The sequence below is a fragment of the Schistocerca serialis genome, chromosome 1, assembly GCF_023864345.2.
Source record: "Schistocerca serialis cubense isolate TAMUIC-IGC-003099 chromosome 1, iqSchSeri2.2, whole genome shotgun sequence".
Taxonomy (NCBI): Eukaryota; Metazoa; Arthropoda; class Insecta; order Orthoptera; family Acrididae; genus Schistocerca; species Schistocerca serialis.
In genome coordinates, this window is record NC_064638.1 from 842,888,467 (window position 1) to 842,907,232 (window position 18,766).

Below are 18,766 nucleotides of genomic sequence, written 5' to 3' on the forward strand. Positions count from 1 at the left end.
ATAATGTGTAGGTAGTTGTTAGATCTCTTCTACGCTTCCTTCTCTTCTTTTTCTATTTCTGTGCCAAATGTAACAACAAGGCCCCGGGGGTAGACAACATCCCATTAGAAGTAATGACAGCCTTGGAAGAGCCAGGCCTAACAAAACTCTACCATCTAGTCAGCAAGATATATGAGACAGGCGAAATACCCTCAGATTTCAAGAAGAATATAATAATTCCAATCCCAAAGAAAGCAGGTGTTGACAGATGTGAAAATTACCGAACTATCAGATTAATAAGCCACGGCTGCAAAATACTAACACGAATTCTTTACAGACGAATGGAAAAACTGGTAGAAGCCGACCTCGGGGAAGATCAGTTTGGATTCCGTAGAAATGTTGGAACACGTGAGGCAATACTGACCCTACGACTTAAGTTAGAAAATAGATTAAGGAAAGACAAACCTACATTTCTAGCATTTGTAGACTTAGAGAAAGCTTTTAACAATGTTGACTGGAATACTCTCTTTCAAATTCTAAAGGTGGCAGGGGTAAAATACAGGGAGCGAAAGGCTATTTTCAATTTGTACAGAAACCAGATGGCAGTTATAATAGTCGAGGGACATGAAAGGGAAGCAGTGGTTGGGAAGGGAGTAAGACAGGGTTGTAGCCTCTCCCCGATGTTGTTCAATCTGTATATTGAGCAAGCAGTAAAGGAAACCAAAGAAAAATTCGGAGTAGATATTAAAAGCCATGGAGAAAAAGTAAAAAATTTGAGATTCGGCGATGACATTGTAGTTCTGTCAGTGACAGCAAAGGATCAGGAAGAGCAGTCGAACGGAATGGACAGTGTCTTGAAAGGAGGATATAAGATGAACATCAACGAAAGCAAAACAAGGATAATGGAATGTAGCCGAATTAAGTCGGGTGATACTGCGGGAATTAGATTAGGAAATGAGACACTTGCGGTGGTAAATAAGTTTTGCTATTTGGGGAGCAAAATAACTGATGATGGTCGAAGTAGAAAGGATATAAAATGTAGACTGGCAATGGCAAGGAAAGCTTTTGTGAAGAAGAGAAATTTGTTAACATCGAGTATATATTTAAGTGTCAGGAAGTCGTTTCTGAAAGTATTTGTATGGAGTGTAGCCATGTATGGAAGTGAAACGTGGGCGATAAATAGTTTGGACAAGAAGAGAATAAAAGCTTTCGTTATGTGGTGCTACAGAAGAATGCTGAAGATTAGATGGGTAGATCACATAACTAATGAGGAGGTACTGAATAAAATTGGAGAGCAGAGAAATCTGTGGCACAACTTGACCAGAAGAAGGGATCGGTTGGTAGGGCATATTCTGAGGTATCAAGGGATCACGAATTTAGTATTGGAGGGCAGCGTGGAGGAAAAAATCGTAGAGGGAGACCAAGAGATGAATATACTAAACAGATCCAGAAGGATGTAGGTTGCAGTAGGTACTGGGGGATGAAGAAGCTTGCACAGGATAGAGCAGCATAGAGAGCTGCATCAAACCAGTCTCTGGACTGAAGACCACAACAACAACAACTTAAAATTTAAGTGACGTGTCTTCAGTTCTCTGCTGGAGGCATTCACGTTTAGTTTGATTATTTTGAGCTATAGTATTATCATTCAAAAACGTTCACACACAGTTTGTCACTTGATTCTAACCCCTCCCCCTCCCCCTAAGCTTTCCATTAGTCGATGGTGGTTCGGTACAGTCACAGCGCAGCCACCACTGGTACAACTGATTTTATGCCGTCGAACTTTTTTCTTTAGATATCACGGTCTATGGCACACAATAACAGCTGCCCTTATTTGATCTGTCTTAATTAATCAGACACCTAGCGAATGTAGTGCTATAATATTACCTATCTTGCGGGCACACGCTCCGCTTCCAACGACCTGCGTATTTATTTACCTCTGATATTTGCAGTAACACATGAAGCTCTAAATTTTCGATGCTTATAAAAAAAGTGTAATAATTTCCGATACAATTGTCGTGCAATGTTCCATATTCGTTCTGCCATTCACATCATAATTTCCCTCACGTTCACATTTCTATGCACCACTTACTTCGCAAAATGCCAATGCGTTCCCCTTAACCTTCGATAGTCAACAATTGCAAAGCAACAGTGATGCATATTAAAGTCTGTCGCTGTCTTTTACATCGATCTTATACCTTGTGAATCCAGTTAGGTAAATATGCACCTTTACCGTGAAATAACAGGAAACATGTGTGAATGTTTCACCTCTATAGTATACCTCGCAGGACCACGTATGGTGGCATCTAAATAACATTTTAATTTGTGATTCCAATTCTCTTAACAGAATCCTTGGCACTTCGGTATCGATGATTATACTTTCCTGGGTCATAGAGTGTCGAATATTTTTTATGATTCTTCAGATCCTCTCGGCGTATTAGTTGATCGAACAGTCTTTAGGTAAACTACGGTTTCATACTCTCCAACGGGCACTAAGAACCAGCAGTACACTCGTGGACTGTTCGATCAATATTCTCTATTTCAAACAAATGTACACAGACGAGATGAATTTTGAGCACTCGCGCAAACTGTTGTTAGTTCAAAGCTGCGTTAGCTCTTCGCTATGTCAACAGTCGCGCTGCTCTGCTTACTATTTTCCCTTTAACCAACTGGTAACGTTATACGAGCAGCACGAGTTTCGTTCTTTGCGGCGACTGTAAACATCGGAGTGCGCTGTTATTATTAGGAAACCAACGTTGCTTCTCCACGGGATATGATACACGAATGCCAACAGATCACAGTTGTTCTGTTTCTCTCAGCTTGAGTAAATAATGCCTTACACAATAAACGACCAAGAACAGTATCTCTCAACGTAGGAAATGTCCGTAGATAATACTTCTCCTTTTCAGGGAAAATACATTGATTCTTGTGCAACAATATGTCACATTCTGTATTACAGACAATTGAAAACATAATATATCACAAAAAATTCTTTTATTTTTCAGCGGATGCTTTTTGGAATTATTTCCGTCATCGGCAAAGCTATACTTTGAAACGATAATTACCTTATAAGCGAAACCTGAGAGGGTCTTCATTTTTCATTGCATCTTCTACTATACTTCACGATTACTAAATAGACAACAGCTGTTTACAGATCAGATTGTGATCCTATCATCACCCATTACAGGTTAACAGTTTGGAGACCAAGCCCGAGCATAGATCGGACCGCAGCTTCGTGTTAAAAAGACCACGTCCTAGTACAGGAGGGTTGCGATATTCTCGACAAACGAGGCACCTTTAGCTCGAAAACTGGACTCATTTCGTATGAGGACAATTTACGGACATCTCGCTGCCTGGTCCTTGACTGGTGATGCCTTCTATTGTCAATTTCTAGGATTATTTCAAAATAAACTTTAGCGAATGTAACAGTTGTTGTCGCGAATGGCTGAGCCAATATTATAACATTGATGTAATTTTGTTTGTGTGTACTCGTTAGATTTCGGTTTGCTGTAATTCTGCTGCAAATATGTTTGTTGATTGAGCATGAAAATCTGGAAGCTGAAGAGGAAAAAATCACCCAATAACTCACCTTGCACTTCTTTCTTGGGAGGGTAATTATACCTTCTGTCATAATTGTTTTAAAATTTGTAATCTATCAGGGACCTAAAGTAAATCTGAAAAATAAATATTGAAGCTTGGTTCATTTTTAGTATGTATTACTCTTGAAGGTACTCATCTACATACGTGCCAGTAACGCTTTAAATAATGGCATAACCAGCTGGTTTCTTAGGCCCGATAGTTTACTAAGTGTTTGGTTCCCAAAGTGTTAACGTTTATGGTTCCTAGATGATCAGATGCACAAAATAAAACAATTTTTAACGGTCAGTGATGTTCAAGATGTGTCACAATCTATTCTGTGTATAACTACTACCCCAAAGTCACATATGTCAGTACACAAATAATTACTTTAACAATCTCCTACTTTGTTTCTCTGTAATTTTTACAGATGTCTGGTGTCTTCAAAATGGTTCAAATGGCTCTGAGCACTATGGGACTTAACATCTATGGTCATCAGTCCCCTAAAACTTAGAACTACTTAAACCTAACTAACCTAAGGACATCACATGTCTGGTGTCTATTCACTTTAGGGCCAACAGTGTGTGCATAGTAATTAGTAAATTATTAAAATCGTTAATTCCCATCTTGTATTGCCGCGCCGGGTAGCAGCACGGTCTTGGACGCCTTGTCACGGTTCTCGCGGCTTCCTCCGTCAAAGGTTCGATTCTCCCTCGAGAATGGGTGTGTGCGTTGTCCTTAGCGTAAGTTAGTTTAAGTTAGATTAAGTAGTGTGTAGGTCTAGCGACCGATGACCTCAGCATTTTGGTCCCGTAGAACGTTACCACCAACTTCCAAATTTTTCCATCTTCTATTAGCCCCTTTACCAGCCATCCGACCTACTTTTTACTAGTCGTCCAAACGTATTTTATGAAGCCAGTTTTCCGAGCTACAGTCTTCGAATCGTAATGAATTTTGTGTGTAGTCTCAATTGCATCCTTTGCAGCAATGTTAATTATCAGAAAACAATAACATGTCGGTACAACGGACCACTAGTTCTTGTTGTGGATAAGAAACAGCACATTCAGGCTAAGCACAGATGTCAATAACCAAACTACATCCGCTGTGACCGAGTGGTTCTACGCGCTTCAGTCCGGAACTGCGCTGCTGCTACAGTCGCAGGCTCGAATCCTGCCTCAGGCATGGATGTGTGTGATGTCCTTAGGTTAGTTAGGCTTAGGTAGTTCAAAGTCTAGGGGACTGATGACCTCAGATGTTAAGTCCCATAGTGCTTAGAGCCATTTGGACCATTTTGGACCAAACTACAGTTTCTCCTTACAGCATGTTTTTCTGTAATGCAAAGTTATAAATATTGCAAAATGCGAGAATTTATCAGTTGCAAACTTTGGTGTAAAGTTACGTAAGCCGGCCGCGGTGGCTGTTCTGGCGCTGCAGTCCGGAACCGCGGGACTGCTACGGACGCAGGTTCGAATCCTGCCTCGGGCATGGGTGTGTGTGATGTCCTTAGGTTGGGTAGGTTTAAGTAGTTCTAAGTTCTAGGGGACTTATGACCTAAGATGTTGAGTCCCATAGTGCTCAGAGCCAAAGTTATGTAAACGTGTACCATAACATTTTGCGTGCATTACAGAGCCCTCAAGATCTAGCTCATAACCGTAAAAATTTGCATTCCTCAACCCTTCGACTATTCTTGAATCGAAGTAACGAAGTAAAAGATTTTCTGGATCTTGCATTACTAGTTTTCAAGACGGCACAACGCAGTTGTCCGCACATGATAAGCAAGTTCCTAATTTGACAAGGGGGCTGCCAGAGAAAAGTATTTATCGCGATTTACTACACTAGCGTGTAAAACTTAAGGACGAAAGCAACTTTCGTATGAAAATTAGACAATGCATAGAAAGACCTACCACAGTGTTACACGGAAGGTAACTGAAAGAAATGCACCAAGAGACGAAAAGAAGTTATGCTTTTATTCAAAGTCACGACGGGTTCCCATAGTCCCCTGGACGTTATAAAATGCAGAACATGGCTCCTAGTAGAGTTTGTGGTTACCACGGACGGCAATACGTGCTTTAACACCTGCTGCCATACTGGTCTCAGTCGGTGAGGAGTTCTTGTGGTAAGGTGTCCCACTCCTTCATTACTGGATGGTCGTTGGTACATGTTGCCGTACTGCAGTACGTCTCCCTATCGGATCCCACGCGTGCTCGATGCGGTTAAAGTAGAGAGAACGGGCAGACCATCCATTCACCGAATATCCTCTTGTCCCAAGTGCGCCTCCACCTGAGCAGTTCGATGCGGTCGCGCATTGTCATCCACAAAAATGAAGTCATGGCTGAATGTAGCTCTGAAAAGACGCACATGACGAAGGAGTACAGCGTCGCTAGAGCGGTGATCGATAAGTGTACCGTGTTCAAAGAACTGATGGTCAGTATGCCCATGCAACTTTATATCTCTCCACAACCTAACACCTACACCACCAAAACGATCTCGTTCGACAATGTTTCTAGTTGCATTAAAGGGGGTAGGACGTCAAACGGGCCGTCTTGGAGCAGGAGAGACACCAGAAGAGCGGCGCGTTTCGTCACAGGGTTATTTGGTAACCGTGATAGCGTTACGGAGATGTTTAATAAACTCAAGTGGCAGACTCTGCAAGAGAGGCGCTCTGCATCGCGGTGTAGCTTGCTGTCCAGGTTTCGAGAGGGTGCGTTTCTTGATGAGGTATCGAATATATTGCTTCCCCCTACTTATACCTCCCGAGGAGATCACGAATGTAAAATTAGAGGGATTAGAGCGTGCACGGAGGCTTTCAGACAGTCGTTCTTCCCCCGAACCATACGCGACTGGAACAGGAAAGGGAGGTAATGACAGTGGCACGTAAAGTGCCCTCCGCCACACACCGTTGGGTGGCTTGCGGAGTATAAATGTAGATGTAGATGTAGATGTAGATGTAGACGACATTTTAATTTCCACTGTTTATACTTTTACGAATAAATTCATAAATTTTGTCAGCTTGCCCATGAATGATTCAGGAATCACAATCATAGCAGTGGAAGTTCAAAAAAATAACAAAATAATTTTTTGTACATGTGAAAGTTCATCATTTTTTCACTTCTATTGGCTGCGTTTGTTGCTATAGGTACACGTTTCTTCATACGTAAGAGAGATTCTTCGATGAATTTTGCACAGCATACAAACCTTACTTACAGGTGTATGAAACTCTAGAAATTATTTAATTTATGAAAAAATGAATGTGCTGTTACATTTTAAACTTCATGTTTGGAAAAAACTCAAATTTTATAGTTAATTATCTCAGTTTTTACCACAGTTTTTAATAGATTCGGAAAATTCTGGAGTTTCATACACCTGTAAGTATGGTTTGTATGCCGTGCAAAATTCATCGAAAAATCTCCCTTACTTATGAAGAAAAGTGTACCTATAGCAACAAATTCAGCCAATGGTAAGTGAAAAAAGGTGAAATACAAATGTAAAAAATAAATTATTTTCTTATATTTTCGAACTTCCGCCGCTATAAGCGTAAATCCTGAATCCTTTCTGGTCATTCTGACAAAGCTTTATGTATAGACACTGGAAATTAAAAATTCCTGTAGTGTCTCTCCTGCTCAAAGTCGTCCCGTTTGACGTCCTACCCCCCTTAAGTGTTCCCTTCTCTTTCCACATGAAGGTACGGCCAGTATTGTCGAACATTTTCGTTTTGGTGTTCTATTGTAGGGAGCAATGCCGTTGCATGGGCGTACTGACCTTCAAATCTTTGAACACAGTACACTCACCGTCGTAGTTATTGTGACACTGTACTCCTTCCCTACGTGTGACTTTTCATCGTCACATTCGGCGCTGACTTCGTTTTTATGGATGGCACTGCGTGATCACACCGAATGGCGCACATGGAGCCATTCTTAGAAAGAGGGGATATTGGGCGAATGGACTGTCGTGTCCGTTCCCTTGTCTTAAATCCCATCCTGCGTGTGTTGGGCACGTCTCGGGGATGTACTGCAGCGCGTCTACATACAGAAACGACCATACAGCAGCCGTCCACCGCACTGATGGAAGAATGGAACGCCCTGCCACAATAATTTCTTACCAGACTTGTGGCCGGCTTTGAAGAAGTTGAACGGCATTCATTGCTATCCGTGGGGATCATACATCCTGTTAAGAAACATATCTCTCATTTTAATGCCCAGAGATAATTATAAATCGCTGCGACTTTAGTCCAATTATTGTCTTTGAAAAAAAGTGTCATTTCTGCTCTGTTCGTGTCATTGCGTATTTCTTTCAGTACCTTCTGTAGTATACTGTAGCAGTTCTTTCTATGTACGGCCCAGCTTTCAACATGAAAGTTGCTGTGTAATGAGACACCATTCAAAAGTTACTTACGCCCTTACGTTTGAAACGTCCCCTTAGAACAATTATACATGACTGTGCTTAAACTGACACACAATATTTTTTGGCGCAACGCAATGTGACTTTCAAAAATCCCTACAAAAGAATGGCCCTGACTAACTTAACCTATACCTTTCACAAATCACTTACCTCACAAAAATCTTCGTTACTCGAACTACTGCAATACAGCGAGCGCCACTACTGCCAGCTAAATAAAAGATTCAAACTACTGAAGGCACTAACTACTGATAGGCATAGTTAGCAAATGAAAGATTTTGATAGAGAACAAACAATGTATTTACCTTAATAGTGCTCAAAAGTCATAATATATATGTCAGTCTATGATATCCAATCTTACAAATTTACTGTCTGTGTCCAAAACTCCGCCATCTCACTCCCCACATCCACCACTGCTGGCGGCTCACCTCCAACTGCGCAACGCTACGCGCTGTTCACATCCAGCTGCCCAACACTACAATGGCAGACAACAACGCAAACTAGCCACATACTGCACACAGTACAGCCAGTGATTTTCATACAGAGCGCTACGTGGCGTTGGCGTTACCAATAAAAAAACCTATACAGCCTACTAACATAGCCCCCATGCTCCCCACAAAAAATTTTACACATTGTTTTGGGCAGTTGCCAATACAGATTTGAAAAATTTTTTCGATAATTACAATAACAAAGAAATCAAAGGCACACACTTATTGATACAATGTTGGTCAAAAACTAAAATTTTCTCACAGTGTATAAAGACAGTCCTGATCGTTCATCGCAGTAAAATTGCAGTGTTTTTCTCAAAGTCTGAGTAGTAAAAGAAAATGCACACGGAAGTAGTGAATTTCTATGCAATCTTGAAGGAGTAGTGTTGTCCTTCCAACGGAAAGACAGAGCTGACTCTTGACATGCACACAGGTAATGAGCCACAACAGAGCAAACCCACAGCAGAGTCAGTCGAAGTTTTGAAGAATATTGGTAGGTAGGTCATCACAGAGCAGACCACTGTAGTCTTCTTAGAGATTACGGTATTGGTGGGCCACCAGATGTGCAGACCCACTACAGTCCTTGTAGAGATAATGGTATTGGTGGGCCATCAAGGATGCAGACCCACTGTAGTCCTTGTCGAGACGGCCAGCAGCCATCTGTTGTGACCGTGCAGGTGCACAATCACCATCGAAGAATCTTGCGGACAATATAGCAAGTCCATAAACCACCACTTGTGCACTCACAAAATTTTTTTTTGAAATGTCCTTAGAACCAGCAGTGCCGTTAACCAGTCCCTTGCTGAATTATTTACACACGTGCAAACACTAACGGTCCCAACTTCTCACATATTGTGCATATACTATGACCAACAGAAACGTGTGCAGTGAAATGAAACTTAATTTGATGAACTGGTGTCAATTAAAATTTTATAACATGAGAATACAATTACAAAGGCACAAAAAATATCATTAAAAATATAATAATGCAGATTAAATTTGTAGTAATAAAGGCTTTACAAAAGAATAGAAATAAACAGATACATCAGTGTTACAGGAATTATGACATAAGTGAATATATAAAATAATGAGAATAGTTTTTGAAACATTAATTTCACACGTGAGCATTAAAATAGAACAGAATAAATAATGTCTAAACATCTTTACAAAGAAAATAACATAGTATTTGAAAAATTCTACAACATAAATCTTATTAGCTAAACACATAAAGACAGGAAAAAGACAAATACACAAGGGTACATAAACACATAGCAGAATAACACAGGAGAAAAGGACAGGGTTTGTTTTCAGCGTGACATTTGGTACTGCAGTCCAACCCAAAACTTCATTCCACAGATCTTTCGTCTTATTTCAAGATTTCTTTCCACAAAAAAAAATCCTATCAAAGCATGTTGGAAACAAATGTTGAAATAAGACGAAAGATCTATGGGATGAAGTTTTGGGTTGGACTGCAGTACCAAATGTCACACTGAAAACAAACCCTGTCCTGTCCAGATCATCCGCTATCAAAACTCCGCCATCTCACTCCCCACATCCACCACTGCTGGCGGCTCACCTCCAACTGCGCAACGCTACGCGCTGTTCACATCCAGCTGCCCAACACTACAATGGCAGACAACAACGTAAACTAGCCACAGACTGCACACAGCACAGCCAGTGATTTTCATACAGAGCGCTACGTGGCGTTGGCGTTACCAATAAAAAAACCTATACAGCCCACTTACACGTTTTGCACACGATTTTAACGGAACATAGCACCGCAACGCACGGAATGAGATATCTGCCATTCGATGGCAGTTGAAGGTTTCATCTATTGCGGCAGGATGATTGGATGTTGGTGAATTGATCACCTGCATTGATGAATTAGAGTCATCCAACCCACTTGGCATAATCTGCCTCTCTGAACATCATGTGACCACTGGTGTAGATGTGTCAAGTGTTGCAGGATTTAGATTAGCTGGGCAGAAATGGAGGACCTGCCATGTTTGTCTGGCACTGCAATAAATATAATAACATGGACATTCATAAATTTTGTCTAGAGCAGCATATGGAAACATGTGCAACAGAAGTAGAATTTCATAGTAAATCATTCTTGCTATTAAGTGAATACCTAGTACCAGCAGGTAATTTTAATCTGTTCATAAATCACTTTGAAGCTACAATAATAAGCCTATTTAACAACAAAAAATAAATTAGTGGTTGCTGGTGATTTTAAAGTAGATTTTCAAATTCAAATGGCTCCGAGCACTATGGGACTTAACATCTGAGGTCATCAGTCCCCTAGAACATAGAACTACTTAAATCTAACTAACCTAAGGACATCAAACACATCCATGCCCGAGGCAGGATTCGAACCTGCGACCGTAGCGGTCGCGCAGTTCCCGACTGAAGCGCCTAGAACCGCTAGGCTACACCGGCCGGCAAAGTAGATTTTCTTGAAAACTCTTCCACTAAGAACTTTTTTCAGTGAGTAGCATTTTCATTCAACTTAATTCATAGTTTTAACTTTCCAACTGGAATAGCTAAGGGCTCAGAGAGGGCCATTGATAATATCTTAATAGAAATGTCTACAGAACAAAACTGTATCATAAAACCAATAATAAGGAACGTCTCGGACCATGGCATGCAGTTACTTTTGCAGAATGTTACTACTGATCAGGATACAAAATCAGAAGGTAGTCAGCAAGCCAAAAATTAATTGTCTTAGTAAACTCCTCAAAATATGAGTTGGAGTGACGTGTACAATACTCATAGAATGAATGAGAAATACAACACTTATTAATCATGTCCTTAACTTATTCTAAAACTGTTTTACCCCTAAACTCAGATTAGACCAAAGTCTATAGCAAAAGCCACGGACTACTCAAGAAATAAAGATATCCTGGAAGACAAAAAGGAAACTATGAGTCAGAAACAGCTCTGATGTAAATGGTATAGATCATTACAAAAGATACTACAAAATATTGAAGATAGTAATATGGACATCAAAGCAAATGCATTATCAGAAAAGGATAATCAGATCAAATAATAAAACAAAGACATTGTGGGATATAATGACGGAAGAGTCCGGTAGGTCCAGAGATGAAGAAGAGCATATAGCATTAGGAGTAAGTGATACACAGTTAACATATGTGTGCAGTATTACTGAACTTTTCAATAAGCACTTCATAACTGTTACTGAAAAGATAGGATTATCAGGTTCAGTAGAAGCTGCCATGGAATATCTCGTACCACTCACTGTAAATAACTACAATAATATGAGTATGACCCTCACAACACCAGTGGGTGTAATGTCCACCATAAAAATCTTAAAATCAAAAAATTCTAGTGGCTATGATAATACATCAACAGAGTTGATTGAACAGTGTACCTCTGAGTTTAGTGACAATTTAAATTATTTGTGTAACCAGTATTTTATCAGTAGAACATATCCTGAGTGGTTCACATATGCTGAAGGTGAGCCTTTGTATAAACAAGGAGATAAACACCACCAAAATTCCGTTCAATTTCACTTCTGCCCGCCTTCTCAAAAATTTTATGTAAAACTATATATAATCGTCTTCTTAACCATATTACCACAAATAAAACATTAACAAGTCACAATCTGGATTTGTAAAGGATTCCGATTCGAGAACGGTACCTCTGCATACAGTGAGAATGCACTTCTTTTGTAGACAGTAAATTACAGGCTACTGGTATATTTTGTGATCTGTCTAAGGCATTTGACTGTGTAGATCACAATATTCTCTTAAGTAAACTGAATATTACTATGTGACATGAAATACTGCAAAATGGTTCAAATTGTATACCTCTGACAAAAACAAAGGATAATAATACGAGAGACACGTGTATTAACCTATCAGGCATCATCCAACTGGGAACCAATAACATGTAATGTCTCTAATGATCCATCATAGGGCTATTACTTTCACTTCTGTATGCCAACGGCGTTTTATCGGAAGTATTACCAGGTGCCAAGTTTGTTTTGTTTGCAGATGACACAAAAATTGCAATAAATAGTAAATCAAGTATAGCCTTCGAAAGGTCGGCTAATAAATTTTTCATGGACATTACTAAATGGTTTCTATCCAATTCTCTGTCACTAAACTTTGAAAAAACATATTATATACGGTTCAGAACGTGTAAAAGATTTCCTGTCTAAAATATGACGACAAGCAGATAGAAGAAGTTCTCAGTGTTAAACTCTTGGGATTACAGCTTGATAATGGGAGAAACATACCACAGAACTGACGAAGTGCCTAAACAAGTCTATGAGATTGTTGGCAGATATAGGTGATATAAAAATAAAAAAGCTAGAGTACTATGATTGCTTTTGTTCCATAGTGTCATACGGGATTATTTTTTGGATTAACTCACCAAGCCCAGCTAAAGTTTTCTAAGCCCAAAATCCTGTAATACGATTTATTGTATTTGTTGTGTGAACTTAAGAACGTCCTGCAGAGAGCTGTTAAAGGAACTGGGGATACTTACTACTGCTTCCAAATATATTTATTCCCTAGCGGTTCTGGCGCTGCAGTCCGGAACCGCGGGACTGCTACGGTCGCAGGTTCGAATCCTGCCTCGGGCGTGGGTGTGTGTGACGTCCTTAGGTTAGTTAGGTTTAAGTAGTTCTAAGTTCTAGGGGACTTATGACCTAAGATGTTGAGTCCCATAGTGCTCAGAGCCATTTGAACCATTTTTTATATTTATTCCCAAATGAAATCTGTCATTAAAGATATATATATTTTTTCAATCCAACAGCTTAGTTCAAGGAATCAACACCAGATATAACAAACTCTTTCAGAATGATTTAAAGTCACTTGCTTTGATAAAATATTCTCGGTTTTCAAGCCACGTCATGGGGTTAACTGCCCACGAGCTTTTGGCAGAGATCTTCACTGCCATTGTCAAGTTGTTGACTGTCGCGTGAATGCCCCGGCCATGATTACATAGCCGCGCCACCGACAGTGACGTCACTGGTGCCCAGTCCTGCACCATATATGGCAATGTTTTGGTGGCGCGACCACCGCAATCAACACCCCAAACACAGGATCCCAGCCGTGCTCAGCTGCAATCAACCGTCTTTTTTGAGTGTATTGTCCCATATTTTGTTCTCTATTGCTTCGTTTATTACGCTGTTCCAAAAGCCGTTGATCCGTTTAATAATAGAAGTATCGTCGAATGCAATTTCGTGTCCGTTTTTCGTGCATGCACATTTTTCTGGATAGCGTAGACGGAAACGCCTTTCATGTTCTAACGGCGCTGTTCAATAATGCGGACAGTCTGACCGAAATAAAGCTGCCCACATCCAAACAGTATTTTCTATATTCCAGGTGTTCTGAGGCCTACATCGTCTTTCACAGGCCGAATTAGTTGCCGGGTGTCACCTGGAGATCTGAAGACTCTTCAGGAGTCGGCTAATCTTTCCTGTTATTCAGCCACATAACTGCAGAAACGCAATCTTCTTCGTGTCTTGTTTGGACGCCTTCTGCTCTCGCGGGTTACATGAAACTGCTTGCGAAATTTGTCTGTTGTAGCCATTTTCCCTAAAAACTTTACGTAATTGACTCAGTTCCCTCGGAAGGTTTTCGACAAGAAACTTCGACGCGGGTGCCATCCTTGCAATTAAGACGGGACTAAACTTTGCTCCTGCACCACGACGTATCAAAAAATGTTCAAATGTGTGTGAAATCTTATGGGACTTAACTGCTAAGGTCATCAGTCCATAAGCTTACACACTACTTAACCTAAATTATCCTAATCACAAACACACACACACACACCCATGCCCGAGGGAGGACTCGAACCTCCGCCGGGACCAGCCGCACAGTGTAGGTTGCAGCGCCTTATACCGCTCGGCTAATCCCGCAGGGTCACCACGACGTATTCTTTTCGCTGACATGTTAAGTTGTGTTGAACAGGCAGTTCGTGAGGTTCCTAGTGAAACTGCAGAAATTCGTAGAGAAACGAGCAGCATCGTTTTAAAATCTAAGCCACCCGCGCGAAACATGCTTAGGGCTGAACGCGATGGCCTCCGTGCTCTTCGCAACCATCCTCTCACCTTCGTCCTGCTTACCTCGGGGTTCAGCATCTAGAGTAGTGGGGAAGACTTCGGAGCTTCTCAAACGGTGCTCTTCGGAAGACAGAGTTCGTCCTCCCCCAGGCAACCAGACTACCCACGTTTTACGCTCTGCCAAAGGTGCATAAGATGGATACACATTTAAGGCTATAGTGAGCACCATCGGATCGCCGTCCTTTAGCATTTCGCTAACTTCTTCTGGACGCACTCTGGACATTGTGGACACCATATAAAGAATACGGCGGATTTCATCGACCGAATTAAACTGCTATGCCTTGGAGAAGAGGGTATTATGGTTTCTTTTGATGTAGTTTCCCTGTTCACAAATGTTTTCATCACGACTCTATAGAACTTGTTGTCCCGGCTCTTTGACAACAGCATCGTGAATTTATTTAAACGTACCCTGACATCATAGTATTTTTTTACGTGGTAGAGAACATTTCAACCAGATGGATGGCATCACGATGGAAAGCCCATTAGCTCCAGTTGTAGCCAACCTCATTATGGAGCATTCTGAGGACATTGGGTTGGACACGGCTCCAATAAAGTCTAGTTTTGTTTTTTTTTTTTACTTACGAAGAAACAGTCACGATCGCAAAATTGCCGTATAGGGCTCTTTGGCGGGTTCGTGCTTGGGTATCCCGGGGCCCCAGCCTTAGCAGCACCTTTTCACTTCCGTGCTGCATGTCTACGCTCTTGCTATTCTTTTTCCCCTCCCTTGGGGAACATGTCTGGGATGTTTTTTGGGAATGTCTTCTTCATTTTCAGTAGCCGATATCAAAACGGTCTCTGCAGTGTTTGTCGTTCCTTTTTCCTTTCTTCGTCCCCCTTCTGCTATCTTTCCTCCACTTCGGCGTTTGAGGTTCATCTTTTTCTTATTCGTTCCAGTGCGCTCCTGAAGATCGGCCCACGCGTCTGACGCATAACAGGTGGCTGGGTAACGCGTAATTCCCAGCCCCTGGTCGACAGGTAGGGTTCGCACGTACCCACGGTACAGGCCAGTCCCAGGGAGGGGTGATTACCTGAGCTGCTAATGTCCCAAATTGCCGATTGATCACTCTGTCAGGTGTTCGGGAGGCGTGACCTAAGGATTTTCTCGCAATGAGCCAATCATCTTCTTCACAGTCAACGTCAACTAATAGGAACCGGAATGAAGCTCACGCTTCAAATACCCTCCCACCTGCACCAAGCTTCCTCTCGATTTCATGTACTGAAAACGGTCAGTTCTTTGCCGCAATAAATCCGTTTATTGTTCAGATAGTTTTTGATGCAATTGCCGGCCCTGTGAAGTCCTGCTCTCAGTTACGCAGTGACAGTTTGCTTTTAGAGACTACTTCTGATTCTCAAGCACAACAACTGATTGAAGCTTCGCTCCTCCATCGATATCCTGTTCATGTCGAGGCCCATCGAACGCTGAATTCTTCCCATGTTGTTATTTACACTAGGCTGCTCGATGGTCTGACCTAGCAAGAAATCCAAACGTTCTTCTCTGATCAGGGTGTCATTGCAGTCCATCGGGTGATGAAAAAGGTAGATGCATCCTTAGTGCCCACACGCACTCTTTTTTATTATTCAATGGCTCTGAGCACTATGGGACTCAACTGCTGAGGTCATTAGTCCCCTAGAACTTAGAACTAGTTAAACCTAACTAACCTAAGGACATCACAAACATCCATGCCCGAGGCAGGATTCGAACCTGCGACCGTAGCGGTCTTGCGGTTCCAGACTGCAGCGCCTTTAACCGCACGGCCACTTCGGCCGGCCGCACTCTTTTTCTCACTTTTGATAGAGTGGTACTTTTGTCAAAGACTGAAGCGGTCCGACCATACATTCCGAAGCTGATGAGCTCTACCAGTGTCATCGTTATAACGACACTGGACTGATGTGTAACCTGTGGTAGGGATGCTCACGAAGGCGATTGTCCGCCTCCTTCTCTCTGCTGTAGCAATTGCAATGGCGACCATGCAGCCTCCTAGCAAGAGTGTCCCGTGTACCTTGGTCAGCAGACCATCCAGTAGATCCGGGTGAAGGAAAACGTATTTTAGCCGGTCGCTCGCAAGTTTCTGCTAGTCGGAAACCCTGCATTCTGTATGTGTGTGTGTGTGTGTGTGTGTGTGTGTGTGTGTTGTTTGAATTCCTAGGGGTCCAAACCGCTGAGGTCATTGGTCCCTAGACTTACACACAAACTAACTTATGCTAAGAACAACAGACACACCCATGCCCGAGGCAGGTCTCGAGCACCGGCGGGAGGGGCCGCGCAATCCGTGACATGGCGCCTCAAAGCGCGCTGCCACTCCACGCGGCCCCTGCGTTCTACCATTCAGCACTTACAGTACTGCTCTTGCTACGTCTCGTTCCACGAAGGACTTGGCCATGCAGATACGCGACCTCAAGTTCAGCACCAAGGTTGTAAAATCGTCCAGTGTCACGGTAACATCATGTCTCCTCATCTGTGCAATAAACCACCAAACTTTCACCTCACCAGGCGAATTCATATGTTAGACAACCGGTAGGTCATAAAGGACAGAAGGAATACTCCTGCGAAAACTTCCTACGTCCCTCCAGCTAACAAACATCTGAGTCTTTCTCTGCGAACCGGAATGACCCCAAGAAATTAAATCCTCCTTCGCCGATTCGGGGATCCTCTTCAACGGTGTCGCCACGTGATTCCCTCACCCGGTGGTGCGCACCACCAACTGTATTTCTGCTCTATACCCCACAGAACGACTGCCGACGCCTCTGTAGATCTCATGCAGCAGGATCCTTTAGCCTCTGAGCCCTGTAGTAGTGAGTCTTCGAAGGCTAGCACTCGCTACCCACCAGGGTGACACCCTCTCACTTTTTCCCTTCTTCCCTTTCTTAGTCATGAGGCTCCCCCAATGGAACGTTCGCGGCCTTAGATCCAACGTTAGAGGACTTACAGCTGCTCTTGGAACCAAAACGTCCACTTGTTCTCTGCCTCCTGGAAACAAGATTGCGTCCTCGCGACCGCTCTGTGCTCTCGCATTTGTTCTTGGTCCACTTTGACCTTCCCCCCTGAAGACGGCATTCCATCTCATGTGACCGTCATGTTGCTCATCCTGGATGAAGTTCATAGTCAGATCATCTCCTAGACTACCCGGCTTCAAGCTGTTGCGCCGGCCGGTGTGGCCGTGCGGTTCTAGGCGGTTCAGTCTGGAACCGCGCGACCGCTACGGTCGCAGGTTGGAATCCTGCTTCGGGCATGGATGTGTGTGATGTCCTTAGGTTAGTTAGGTTTAAGTAGTTCTAAGTTCTAGGGGACTGATGACCACAGATGTTAAGTCCCATAGTGCTCAGAGCCGTTTTTCAAGCTGTTGCAGTCCACATTTCCGTTCCTCACTTCACCTTTTCCATTTGTACCGTTTACATCCCTCTGTCATTCGGTGTCACCAGGGCAGGCTTCCTCCAGCTTGCTGGGCAACTCCCTCACCCCTTTCCGCTGTTCCGTGACTTTAATTTCCACCATCCCCTTTGGGGCTCTCCCAGAACCTGTCAGATAGATGCTCTCTTAGCAGACCTTTTCAATCAACTTAAACTCATCTGCCTTAACAAGGGAGCACCCACATTCCTTCCATACGCAACGCACACCTATTCCCAGTTGGACCTGTCCTCCTTCATTGCCCAGCTTGCCCATCGTCTCGAGCGACCATTTCCGTGTGTTCTCCGTTTGCTGACTCCTACCGCACCTACGTACACACCCAAACGATAGGTTTCTAAAGCCGACTGGCGGCTTTACTCCACCCTGGCGACCTTCAACGAACAGCATTTCCGCAATTGTGATGATCATGTAGAACATCTTTCAAACGTTATCCTTGCCGCCGATGAACATTCGATTCCTCGCACTTTACCGCGCCGTGTCCCGGTCGCTTGGTAGACTGAGGCATGCCGCGACGCAATTCGCGCGCGGAGACGTGCTCTCCACGTTTTTAACCGCCATCCTACGATGGCAAACAGCATTCCTTATAAGCAGTTGCTCGCACAGTTTCGTCGCGCTCTTGGGAATAGCAAAAAAGCTAGCCGTCTTCACAGAAGCTCTCCTGCGAACCTTGCAAAACTAGTACTCGTTGGAGAAAGGACATTGCAGAGACATGACTTAGCCACAGTCTGGGGGATGTTTCCATAATGAAATTTTCACTCTGCAGCGGAGGGCGCGCTAATATAAACTTCCTGGCAGATAAAAACCGTGTGCCAGACCGAAACTCGAACTCGG